Below are 13459 nucleotides of genomic sequence, written 5' to 3' on the forward strand. Positions count from 1 at the left end.
ATTTGGTGACCTGTTCCGCTGAAGAAAACCATACATTGCCTTCGTGGACATCAAGCGTGTCGGCGTTATTGCAGTACGGACAGCTCAGTTCAAGGAAAAAATGGCGGTAGTAAAGGAATGGCGACGGAACGTCCGAAAGCTGTTTAGGGGCTGATAGGCCCCACCTGTGAGGCTCATGGGACATCGGCGCCACAGTGTCACCTGAGAGCTGACGGAAAGGGTTATCACTCAGTCAGGGACATAATACATGCCTAAGCTGCCCCTGCACCGTGGGAGGGTGAGGGTCTTGTACCGAATCTTAAACAGCAAACAGAGGCAAACGTAAGAATCCAATGCCGAAAGCACGCGTCGGGCCACGGATGGCGGAATGGGATGTGTCTGTGCCACGTGGCGAATACGAGGCACCAAATGGAAATTTAAATGTTGTAACCGTAGAAGAAAATCGAGGGTTCATGAACGATGATCAAGGATCCCAGGTCCTAATTAGGACAGTAGGCGTGGGCAGTTGAGGGCAATCGTGCACCGCAGATCACTCGCATATCGGGTCCTAAGAATCAGATTGTAGTAGCTACACGCAATGGGGCAGGGCAGACCTCAGGAAGCCCCGCACGTATAGCCATAGCTCTCGATTTGAGGACCTTAAGGCAACTGCCAGAAGCTTCGCCGAACAGCTCCGTGATCAACAACCATGGGGTCGGGACAGCTGGCTTGACTCTGGTGACGGTCATCGACCATTGTTACTGCCTCCGACGGCAGTGTAAGACAGACAGACAAAACGTCCACCGCACCGTCGAGAGGAGCCGATGGCGGAGCCAACTGATTCAGAGTGGGAGCAGTAGGTATCCCCGCCACCGACGCGTAAGATAGAGGTAAAACAGTGGGCGCCGAAAGGGAGAGCGACGTCTCCAATCAGCGTCTGAACCAATCTACGACGGAGATACTCGGAACGGACATGGCGCTCCTCGCCACAACCTGAAGAAGTCCCTGGCTGGCCATCGTACTTGACGATCGCCGCGGGCCGCTGGCAGGAGAGTATATTTACTGCCGAATATCTTCTCTATGTCCACTCTTCGGAAGTGCGAGTCCTCCCTCGGGCATTGGTATTTGTGTGTTGTCCTTAGTTTAAGTTAGATTAAATAGTGTGCCGGCCGAAGTGGCCGTGCGGTTAAAGGCGCTGCAGTCTGGAACCGCAAGACCGCTACGGTCGCAGGTTCGAATCCTGCCTCGGGCATGGATGTTTGTGATGTCCTTAGGTTAGTTAGGTTTAACTAGTTCTAAGTTCTAGGGGACTAATGACCTCAGCAATTGAGTCCCATAGTGCTCAGAGCCATTTGAGCCATTAAATAGTGCGTAAGTTTAGGGACCGATGACCTCAGCAGTTTGGTTCCATAAGAGCTCACCACAAATTTCCATATATTTTTTCTTCTATGGACCTGGCTCTAAGTGAATTACAGTAAGGAAGGATTCGGGTTGCACCACTGAAAGCGGTCTCTCTCGACTATAGCAATATATAAGATGTCGCTGGTGTTGAAGTCTTTCGGCCAAAGAGTGTTTTGATGCAGCTCTCCACGCTGTTCTATACTGTGTAAGTTTCTTCATCTCAGAATCCGAAACATTTCTCTTCATTACCAAATCAGCTATTTCGTGATGTCTCAGGATCTGTCCTATCAACTGACGCCTCCCTCATCCATGTTGTCGTATAACTTTTCTTTCTCCCCAGTTCCAGTCAATACGCCTTCATTACTTATTTTATCTACCCATGCAACCATCCGTACTCTCCTGTAGCACCACATTTCGAAAGTTTCAATTATCGATCCCATTTCACTTCCTTACAAGTCTAAATTGTCGATAAATGAACTCAGGAAAGCTTTCCTAACAGCTAAATTTATATTGCATGTTAATAATTTTCTCTTTTGCAGAAGCGCTTGGTGTGCTATTGCTAGTCTGCAATTTGCAGGGTGTCCATAATTAATTTTCCAATTTCAAAAGGCTGTAGAGAGATAACCACTGTTCCGAATTACATCAAATTTGAACAGCATATTATTGACACAGGGGAAAAGTAATGGATCAAAATACCAATTAACAAAGATCTTACCAACAGATGACGCTGCAAGCGCCTTAATATAAATGGGGTCGTCTACTAATGACACACGAATCGCAGTACAACGGCTCTGGTTTAAGTTGCGCGCTTCACAATCCGTACTGTGCATAACTGTACAAGTTCGGCTGTCAACAATTGTGGCACCGTTAGTCAGGTAAGTCCATCCAACACGCAAGGTCGTAGTTCATCCGAAGGGAAAAAACGGTTTTTAATTGTCCTGGGCCCAAAAACGCCATAAGAAGCAAAAAGACGTCGGGGACAAAAACCACAAAAAATTGACATCAGTTTCTAATTTCGTGAGACATGTTTAGTATGCTATCCACCGTTTTCTGACACAAGTTGGGAACCCTAAGCGACGACATCATCGCTCAGCATGAAGAAGCTGGTGCCCAATTTGACTTGCCATACTAAAAAAAAAGAGATCAAGGCGTTAAATTTGTTTGTGTGGTTCTGTGTTGTGTTATATGTTTTTTCATTCCTAGTAATTTTTATTTTTTAAATATACATTTATCTGTAAACAAATGACATTTCATTACAAATAGGAAGTGTTCTTGTGATTGTTAAACTTTGACAGCGTTGCGTTTTTGCCATTGATACACAATCTTAGCACAAATGAGCTTCCCATTGAGTATAGGGTGTGATACTTAATGCTAAGTGTTGACCCTGAAGGCATCTACCATCATCTCTTTAAATAAATTGTATGGTTAAAATTATAATGCTAGAATATGTAATTCTTTTAATTTTTTGATAATTCGTTAACGCTGCCATTCCTTCGAAGCTCTGAGTCGTCGTAACCATTTGCTTCAAAAGTACATTTGACCAATCAAATAGTAGGAACCTTTACGCCTTGCAAAAATGGTCTAAGAACTTTACGGCCTAAAGGACGAAAAAAAAAAACAGTTTACAGAGAAAACCTGAAAAAACTGTCAAAATTTCTTTGTCTTTCGGCTCCCCCAAATTAGCACAGGGATCCTGAGGTCGAAAAGTTAGATTGAACACTACATACAACATACGAAAAATTTATAAAATCCGGACCTTTTGTTAGGTCCAGTGTACCTGCAGATTAAAAAACTGATAATGCACACTGTATACAAGTCCAAGTATACAAGATATCCACAAAAATTATTTCCAGCCGCATAGGAAGAAAGTTACACTTTAATCATGCAAAGGAACGACTACGTTTTTAAAATGGATATACCTACATAGCCAATACGCAAGTCGGGAACGAAATTACAGAACAGAAGAATGGGTATGGATTACCGAATTGTATGTAATTAATTATTTTGTGAAATCTTTAGACTGAATGTCAAAGAAGTCTGTATTATATTTACTAGAGAAAAAAGACGATTATTCACCCTATGTGAATAGTAGAATCGTCATGAGGAGAAGCAAAGCTGGCGTTCTACGGGTCGGAGCGTGGAATATTTGATAATTTCATCGGGAAGGTAGATTAAGCGCGCTAACCCTGACAGGGGCCGGCCGGTGTGGCCGAGTGGTTATAGGCGCTTCAGTCTGGAACCGCGCGACCGCTACGGTCGCAGGTTCGAATCCTGCCTCGGGCATGGATGTGTGTGATGTCCTTAAGTTAGTTAGGTTTAAGTAGTTCTAAGTTCTGGGAGACTGATGACCTCAGATGTTAAGTCCCATAGTGCTCAGAGCCATTTGAACCCTGACAGGGCGCATGGCGCCTTACACCGCGCGGCTACTCCACGCGGCAAGGAATATATAATGAGTTGAAACAAATTATTCAGATAGTTAAGGAAGAAGAAAATTTGTTTCTGATGTGGGACTGGAAATCGATAGCAGGAAAAGGATGAGAATGAAAAATAGTTGTTGAAAATGGGTCAGGGGATAGGAGTGAAAAACGAAGCCTCCTAGTAGAATTTTACACAGAGCATAATTTATTCATCGGTGATACTTGGTTTAAGACTCATGAAAGAAGGTTACATACTTGGAAGAGACTTGGAGACACCGGAGAGTTTCAGATGGATTATTTAATTATAAGACAGAAATTTCGGAACCAGGTTTCAAATTGCAAGAAACTTCCCAGGAGCAGGTGTGGACTCTGAACATAATTTTTTGGTTACGAACTGTGGGTTAAAATAGAAGAAATTGCGAAAATGCAAGAAATTAAGGATGTGGGACATGGATAAGTTGAAAGATCCAGAAATTGTAGAGAGTTTCAGGCGAAGCATTAGTCTACGACTGACTATAACATGGAAAAGGAATAGAGTAGAAGACGAATGGGTAGCTTCGAGAGACAAAATAGTGAAAGCAGCAGAAGATCAAATGAGTAAAACGATAAGGCCTAGTAGAAATCCTTGGATATCACGGGGGATACTGAATTTAATTGATAGAAAGTGAAGACGAAAAATGCAGCAAATGAAGCAGGCGAAAGGGAATACAAACGCATGAAAAAATTAGATTGAAATGGCTAATCAAGAATGGATAGAAGACAAATGTAAGGTTCTAAAGCATATTACACTAGGTGTAAGGTAGATACCGCGTACAGGAAAATTAAAGAGGCTCTTGGAGAAAAGAGAAGCAGCTGTATGAACAACAACAGCTCAGACGATAAGCTAGTCCTAAGCAAAGAAGAGATAGCTGAAAATTGGAAGTAGTACACTGGGTGAATCACGTAAAGCTTTCACAGCAAATATAACGGAAATGAAAGTGCTATTGATCTGCGGTTTACACAGAATTGATGCTTAATCAAAGGTTCGTATAGTTAGCTAATCTGCAGGAGGTAATAATACTTAGAAATTATAGTTTTGTGCAAATATACACTTTTTTAAATGGAACAATGCCTATTGACATTAACAGATTAACAATAGGGCGAATTAGAATGTCAATGGCGTTTGCTGCAAGATTCTAGTGCAATTCGTTTACGAGATATCATATTGGAAACAATTCGTGAAGACATGCAGTAGTACTTAGTACATTATTGGCTGAAGCCATTAAGTTGGTACCACAGTTTCCGCCTAGTCTACAGAGGAATGTATTCTGGAAATCATGAAAGATGGTCTGTTACGAGGCTGCTATAACTGTGCGCGTTCGTTGAAAGGGTACAGTACTACCTGACATAGGAAAGATTTGCCTCATTGGGTACAGCAATACCCGTTGTACAACAACATACTTCGTTGTTCTTGTCAGAACAGCGGTTTCATGGTAACACAATTTTATTCAATACACTGAAACCGGATACTGATGTAGAAAAGAAAGACAATTTGTTTATTTAATTATTCATATGTGTACGAGCTTCAAAAATAGATCCCTATATCCAGTTTTGTGATGTTTGAGAAATGAGTGAATGGTTTGTTGTCTGCTGACCACAGATAGTGGATGTAGAATCTGTAATTATCTTTGATACAGTTGTCTGGTCACCTTTAGCATAACCAAAGAAAGGAAGTATTCCAGCGCACTAGAGGGCCAGGCGTGTGGCTGCCCAATACGGTAACAGGATCCTCCCCCACCTCTGAGGAAGCATAGGATGGCCTGGTGAACGGCCATGTTCCGACACACTGTCGCTGGTTCTGGAAGTTGGAACTCCTATTTTCAGTGTGCCCCGTAAAACTAAAGAATATGGGAATGGTATGTATGTGAAATATTTAAAAGTAGCTAGAAATAATAGTTTCCCTTTCCAGAATATCGACGAGAACAAACCATTTTGGTGAGAGATTCATATAAAGGTAGGCAGGTAAAACTCGTGGGGAACTTAGGTTCAAAATGGTTCAAATGGCTCGAAACACTATGGGACTTAACATCTGAGGTCATTAGTCCCCTAGACTTAGAACTACTTAAAGCTAGCTAACCTAAGGACATCACACAAATCCATGCCCGAGGCAGGATTCGAACCTGCGACCGTAGCGGTCGCGCGGTTCCAGACTGAAGCGCCTAGAACTGCACGGCCACAGCGGCCACCGGGGAACTTAGGACTCTTTGGCTTTGACCAACGGTCACAATGAAACCACGTGTGGTAATTTTAAGCTGAGATACTTGCGTGTGGTAATTTTAAGCTGAGATACTTGCATGTCTAAATTTAAGCTGAGAATATTTCAGAATTGCGTGGGCAGAATTTTAATTAGGAACAAGCACTTCCACTTGGTGAATACTGACTTTGTCTCAATCTGACCAAGAGAGAATGGAAAACAGAAGTGCTTTGTGCAAACTTTCAGTTGAGGATCCGTGTGTGAGATAATTAAGTAATCATGATACCAAAATTACCGTTATTAATTACATTCGTTTTACGCAAGTTAGAAATTTTGATACTCTGAGAGAGAAAAAGGTGAGTTAGGCATCTCCCCAGCAACACCGTGAGAGTTACATTGCAGCATTGCAGTTGGAGATGAGCATAAGTCCTCCAGAGTATGTGGTAGATCCGTAGGAAAGCTTACGTGTGAAATTTAATCCGAAGATCTGTGACTTGTTAATCAGGGTTGGAATTTTGTTGTGGGAAGATTTGATACACACTGACTGAAGTCGGTTGTTCTGTTTTATTTTACATGTTAAATCTGTGTAATTTGAATGTTGCGGCTTAGTTACAAGTACTGTACCACAAAGCAAGAATTTTCTTTGAATAGCCTGACCGCTAGTAAATTCTCTAGGCTATTAATGAATGAGCTTATCAGAGTGAGAGAGACAGAGAAGTAATGGATATCCGTACCAATCCAGAATGTGCGCTATAGTAATAAGGAAAAACATTAAGAGGCCATACGATATTGAAATGTGTACGTAACATCTTGTCCATTGGGCAGAGAATTCCTAGTTTTCTGTTATGTTTAAATGTACTGCAGGAAATTTTGTATCATTGCGGTGATAGAATCTCAGAAAATAAAAGAGGAGATATGAAACAAAATAGTGGTCGTGATCATTCAGTAGAGGGTAGCCATTTTGTTCAGACATTTTTGCCATAAGCTCCCTATTACTAGACTAGCCAAGCTCTGATTAAAATGAACGCAATATAATGGGAATGTGATGTTGTCAAGGTGGAGTGAGTCCATCGGAAATATATATAGACAGTGCCATATTTAAAATTTATTAGTCACATGCGTTTAATGCCGATGCGGTGACATAAATAAAACGAAAAAAAACTACAGCAAAATAGTTGGTTGATAGGGCTTTGCTATCAATGTACAGTAGCAGTGGCTACAGTAAGTCATATCAACATTTCCTATGCTCAAATATTAAAAGCCCTCGCTTGACAGGCCACATATCTAGTAGGCCTAACTGTTAGATACTACAGGTGGGAGAGTTGCGACCAGAAAAGATAACGGTAGTAACCTCTCCCAGTGTTCCGCCTATGGTTAATTGTTCACTATCTCACACCACACGTTTACACTCCATGGGCGCTGACGTTCCATCTAACGAAGCCAACGGGGATTGTTAACAAACCAACGTCCGTCCCGGGTAGCTGAGTGGATGCCGGCACCGTAGCTCAGCGTGTTCGGTAAGAGGGTTATGTGCCCTCTGTAATAAAGAAAACTGAGTTAATCGATCAATAACGAACTGAAACGGTTGTCTTACGACGTCCGCCCCGAGCAGATGCAACGAGCAAAAGCGAACAAAGTAAGATTTAAAAAAAGCGTAATGAGTAGAATTAAAAAAAAAAAGTTGGTAGAGCACTAGCCCGCGAAAGGCAAAGGTCCCGAGTTCGAGTCTCGGTCCGGCACACAGTCTTACCGCCGGTAGCTCAGCGTGTTCGGTCAGATGGTTAGCTGCCCTCTGTAATAAAAAAAACTGAGTTAAACGATCAACAACGAACTTAAACGGATGGCTTACGACGTCCGCCCCGAGCAGATACAAGGAACGAAAAAGAACAAAATGAGATTAAAAAAAAAAAGTGGTCAGCGCGACAGAATGCTAATCGTAAGGGCCCGGGTTCGATTCCCGGCTGGGTCGAAGATTTTTCTCCGCTCAGGGACTGGGTGTTGTGTTGTCCTAATCACAATCATTTTATCCCCATCGACGCGCAAGTCGCCGAAGTGGTGTCAACTCGAAAGACTTGCACCCGGCGAACGGTCCACCCGACGGGAGACCCTAGTCACACGACACCACGACGAACAAACCAGCAGCCCTTGTTTCGGTTGTTTACCTGGCCATGATTAGTAAACATGGCTTCACCACCAAACGAGGTACAAGACGCATCCGGAGTATCCTGTCTTAATACCCATGTACGTAAGACAACACGTTTTTCGTAATCAGCCGGCCGCGGTGGTCTCGCGGTTCTAGGCGCTCAGTCCGGAGCCGCGCGACTGCTACGGTCGCAGGTTCGAATCCTGCCTCGGGCATGGATGTGTGTGATGTCCTTAGGTTAGTTAGGTTTAAGTAGTTCTAAGTTCTAGGGGACTGATGACCACAGATGTTAAGTCCCATAGTGCTCAGAGCCATTTTTTTTTTTCGTAATCGTATCCACGCAGCTCTTGACGGAGACATTTGAGCCACTTCCTCGTACGATGGCGCGGCAGGTAACGTGCCGATCAACAGTAGCAACAGCAAGAACATTAATTTCCCCCTCTTCTGTTGTCCATTATTTCCTTCTGTTTCGTTGTCTAGATGTTACACTACCACTTCCACGTAACTGGTTGAAGAAACTGATAAATAATTGCTGAGTTCGTTGACGTCTATTAGGATATCTTGCCACATATACCGTGCAAGAACGAACTACATTCTTTCTACACTCTCCATGCGTTATGAGCATGTTGGCTTTTTCTGATTGGTAAATCCCATCGTCCACTCACGACCTACTACTTGGACAACTAACTGACTAGCAAGTCGAAATGCACTCAAGGAACACACAAGCACACTGTAAGCAAACGTAACAACATCGTAACTAGCAGCTACGTAGGTTGAATGGCACAGACAAGTGTCAGTTTCGAAACTTTTCAAAATATCATATCTCGTAAACGACTTGCACAAAACAAACAGCACTGACATTCTAATTTACGCTACTTTTAGGTTGGTCCATTTAAAAAAGTGTATAGTTCCACAAAAATACACTTTTTAAGTATTATAACAATCTGTAGATTGGTTAACAATACGAGACTCTGACTGCCAATCCATTCCGTGAAAATTGCACATCAGTAACACTTTCCATTTCCGCAATATCTGCGATACCAATTTTAAGTGATTTACCCTATATAGAGGGCCTATAAAACGGAGATGAAGTTGAAGTCAATGTTATAGAAATGGTTGAGAACGTAGAGGAAGGTGAGATGGGAGATATGATACTACAAAAGGAATTTGACAGAGCACTGAAACACTTAAGTCGAAGTAAAGTACCTTTAGTAGACGACATTCCGGCAGAACTACTGATAGCCTTGCGAAAGCCAGTCGGGGGAAAAATTTCCTATCTGATGTGCAAGGTGTATGAAGCAGGTTTAATAGCTTTAGACTTCAAGAAGAATGGAATAATTGCAATTCCAAAGAAAGAATGTGCTGACGGGTGTAAATATTAAAGATTTCTCTTTGAAATTCGGAAGGTAGCAGGGATAAAATACAGGGAGCGAAAGGCTATTTACAACTTGTACAGAAATCAAACGGCACTTATAAGAGTCGAGGGACAAGAAAAGGCAAGCAGTAGTTGAGAAGGGAGTGATACACGTTGTGGAGTATTCCCGATGTTATTCAACATGTCTAGTGAGCAAACAGTAGAGGAAACCAAAGAAAAAATTGGAGTAGAAGTTAAAGTTCAGGGAGAAGACATAAAAGCTTTGATACAATATTGCAGTGCCTGTGTTACTCTGATTACGATGCAAAGTTCCTTTGGACATGTATGCATGTCCAAAGGAACTTTGCATTGTAAACAGAATAACACAGGCAGTAAAATATTGTATTTATTTGCCGATACCGGGCAAGCGACTTTCAAGTACAACGTCTGACCTGTATCGGAATATACATAATGGATATACGAGTTCAGGTCGTAGACGCATGGCTGACGACATATGGAAGTTAGAGTCGGGCCGGGTGTCGTGCATGGATAGCCAAATGGTTAGTTGCGATAACACTGCGTCGCCTGTTACGCTTCCAGCAGCATCGCTTGTGTAAAGTTTCCTCGTTAGTGTTGTTCTGTCTGCAAAGTGAGTCGTAGCGCCTCCGCTCCGCCGTATTGTGCGTTTGTGTTCGTTTATTTGCAGCGGCGTCGGCCGCTCCGCTATGGTTACCATGGTTTCCACGTGCAGTCCGCGAAAAGGTACTGTGAGCTTTATTTTCGATAAAACAACGCGACACGTGCAGCCCGAGTCTCTAGAAATCTACGATTGGCTTGTCGATACATTTCATGTGAACTCTGATCAGGTCCAAACCGCTTATTTTGATACAGATGAGTACGTGTTTTACGTTGAAATATTACTGTCGCGGCATGGTTCTCAAGTCTCGTTCAATCATCGCGTTAATTCCGTTAATATGGTGTCACTCGCAGATACTACAATTGACTATATCAATGTTCGAGTGTTCAGCCTACCTCCGGAAATTGATGATAACTTTCTAAAGGACATATTGAGTGCTTACGGTAACGTGAAAAACGTTCGTCGTGAACGCTGCTCTACTCAACATAGATTACAGTGTTATAGTGGAATTCGTTCCGTGGAAATGCATGTCAACGCAATATTCCATCACATTTACAAGTGTGTGGTTACCGTATTCGTCATGTATACTGGTCAAGAGGGAACCTGCTTCCTATGTAATGAGAGTGGACATGTTCGTTGTAATTGCCCGCGGAGGGTTTTTGTATTAAAGCCGTCATTAGAGCAGCGTCGCAAATTGACGGTTGCTGATCTTGTTCCACTCCCGCCGTGAGACCCACACTCCCAACTGTCCACAATCTACATACGTAATGTTCCTAATAGACATTTGCCCATCCACTCATTACTCGTGCACACTAAGGTGACGATTCCCGTAAGAGCGTGGAGCGTGCAAGGGATAAGTTCCTGCAGTGGCGCTATTCACCTGTGTCCTCGGTGGCTGAGATGGATAGAGCGTCTGCCATGTAAGCAGGAGATCCTGGGTTCGAGTCCCGGTCGTGGCACACATTTTCAGCTGTCCCCATCGAGGTATAGCCAGTCGGCTCGCAGCCGTGCTAGCGTGCGGAGCTGCTCCGCGCGCCGTGTGACGCTCCGCTCTCGGCGGTGTTTACTTCCGCGTCGCGGTGTTTGTGTCTATCGAGTCCAGTACTAACGTACACCATGGCGCACTCGTACCGCCGTGCAACGATCAAAGTAACGTTTCAGGGCGAACATACACGACCCAGAGCTTTCGAAGTCGAACAGTTCATAGGTGAGGATCTACCTTTGAACCCCCAGGACGTAATCGGCATACATTTTTCCATCACTGGAAGTGTTGTCTACATCAAGATGTCGACGAAGGAAATTTGCAATGACATCATTCACCGTCATGCCACCGGACTGAAGTTTAAACACTCTGATGGACATATGGGTGCTGTTACAGTCGCCCATGCTGGATTCGGTCTCCGGACATTGCGGGTGTTTGAGCTCCCGTTCGAGGTGCCTCAGGATGTGGTCATTGCCGCTTTCCAACCATATGGCACCGTCTACGTCACGGAGAAGTGGCAAACATTTACGACCCACCCCGTATTAAATGGCGTCCGGCAAATAAAAATTGAGCTGACGAAACATGTCCCATCGTACCTGCTGTTTTGCGGTGTGAGGGCCATCGTCACGTACGATGGTCAGCCACGAACGTGCGCAGGATGTGGCCAGGAGGGACATGTACGTTCCGAATGCTTACACCGCCGTTTAATACAGACGCCGTTACGTGAAGAGACCCAGGCTTCGACGGTCACGTCCTTACCTATCACCTACGCCAGGGTTGCACAGGACCCCGTCGTACCAATCTCGATTGCGCCAGCAGCATCGTCAACGCCACGCGCCGCAGCACAACGCGCCGAGGACACACGCACGGCGTCACCTCCAGTGCTCGCTTCAGGACCGTCCGGGTTGCAGACCGAAACCGATGTTCCTGTTGGAACCAAGGACGTCGACCTCGGTTTCGTGCCGACGTCTGCCTTTGTCCAGACGGATTCGGCGTCCGACGACGGGCGACCACATTCTGATTCAGAAGGCCACATCAGAAAACAACGGTCGCCTCGCAAACACAGGAAAAGACGACGAACGCCTTCCGATGACGCCCTTTCTCAGACGGCCCCGCGAGATGTCGACCTGATGTCTGACGGTGATATCCCACATTGCGTCCAGTCACGCGATGTGACAGCAACAGGCGCCCCTCCTGTGACGCCTACTCTCCCAGCCAGGGACGTGTCCTCGCCGTTGTCAACGAATGATGACGGCGGTCCCCCCAGTCACGCGATGTGACAGCAACAGGCGCCCCTCCTGTGACGCCTACTCTCCCAGCCAGGGACGTGTCCTCGCCGTTGTCAACGAATGATGACGGCGGTCCCCCTGCCACTCATGTTGCGGAATCCACAACACCCGTTCCGGAAGTACATGACCGTCACATGCCCACGTCGTCAGCTTCCTAGGCCGATGACGTTGAAGAAGAAGTGGAACAGGCTGCCAGCGTGTCTGCACAGGAGTCCACCTCGGCGACACTGGGGCTGGCGCTCCGCCAGTAATAATCACCACTGCGGGACCACCGGCCGGTCTCCACCTGCCGGCTACTTCTACCGCACGTTCTGCAAATACTGAGGGTGGCCGTACACAGCAATATCGTATCGCCACGATGAATCTTGCCACCATTCGTGCCCCCCATAAACTGGCCACGTTCAGAGACACTATTTATTCTGCGGATGTGGATATAGCACTCTTACAAGAGGTGTTTGTGGCTGACTTCCTAGTTCCCACCGGATACAACGCCCATGTTTCCCCCGCATCCGATACCGGTAGCGGCGTCGCCATCCTACTACGCGACGGACTCCCTGCAGAGGACGTCATCTACCTCCCCACTGCGCGAGGTATGGCCCTCACACTGTTCTGCGTGCGTATTATTAATATCTACGCTCCGTCCGGCACTGGCCGCCGTCATGACCGACAAACTTTTTTTGCCGAAAGCGTCACACCCCTCTTCACCAGTCCGCAGGACGATTTGGTACTCGGTGGGGATTTTAACTCGACACAAGAACCCGCCGACCAACTCCCGCGATATTCCCCTTGTACATCTCTCTCAGTGGTCATCGACCGTCTATGACTTGTTGACACATGGAAGAAGCTCCACGGAATTCAACCGGGCTATACATTCTACACCTCTCACTCGTCAAGCCGCATAGATCGCATCTAGGTTACCCGCTCCCTTGCTGATGGCACATGTCATGCGGAAGTGTGGCCCTTGTCCTTTTCAGACCATGATGCGTACCTCTGTGACGTCACTCTCACCCGACAGCAAGTGTGG

This window comes from Schistocerca serialis, chromosome 3, assembly GCF_023864345.2.
Source record: "Schistocerca serialis cubense isolate TAMUIC-IGC-003099 chromosome 3, iqSchSeri2.2, whole genome shotgun sequence".
Taxonomy (NCBI): Eukaryota; Metazoa; Arthropoda; class Insecta; order Orthoptera; family Acrididae; genus Schistocerca; species Schistocerca serialis.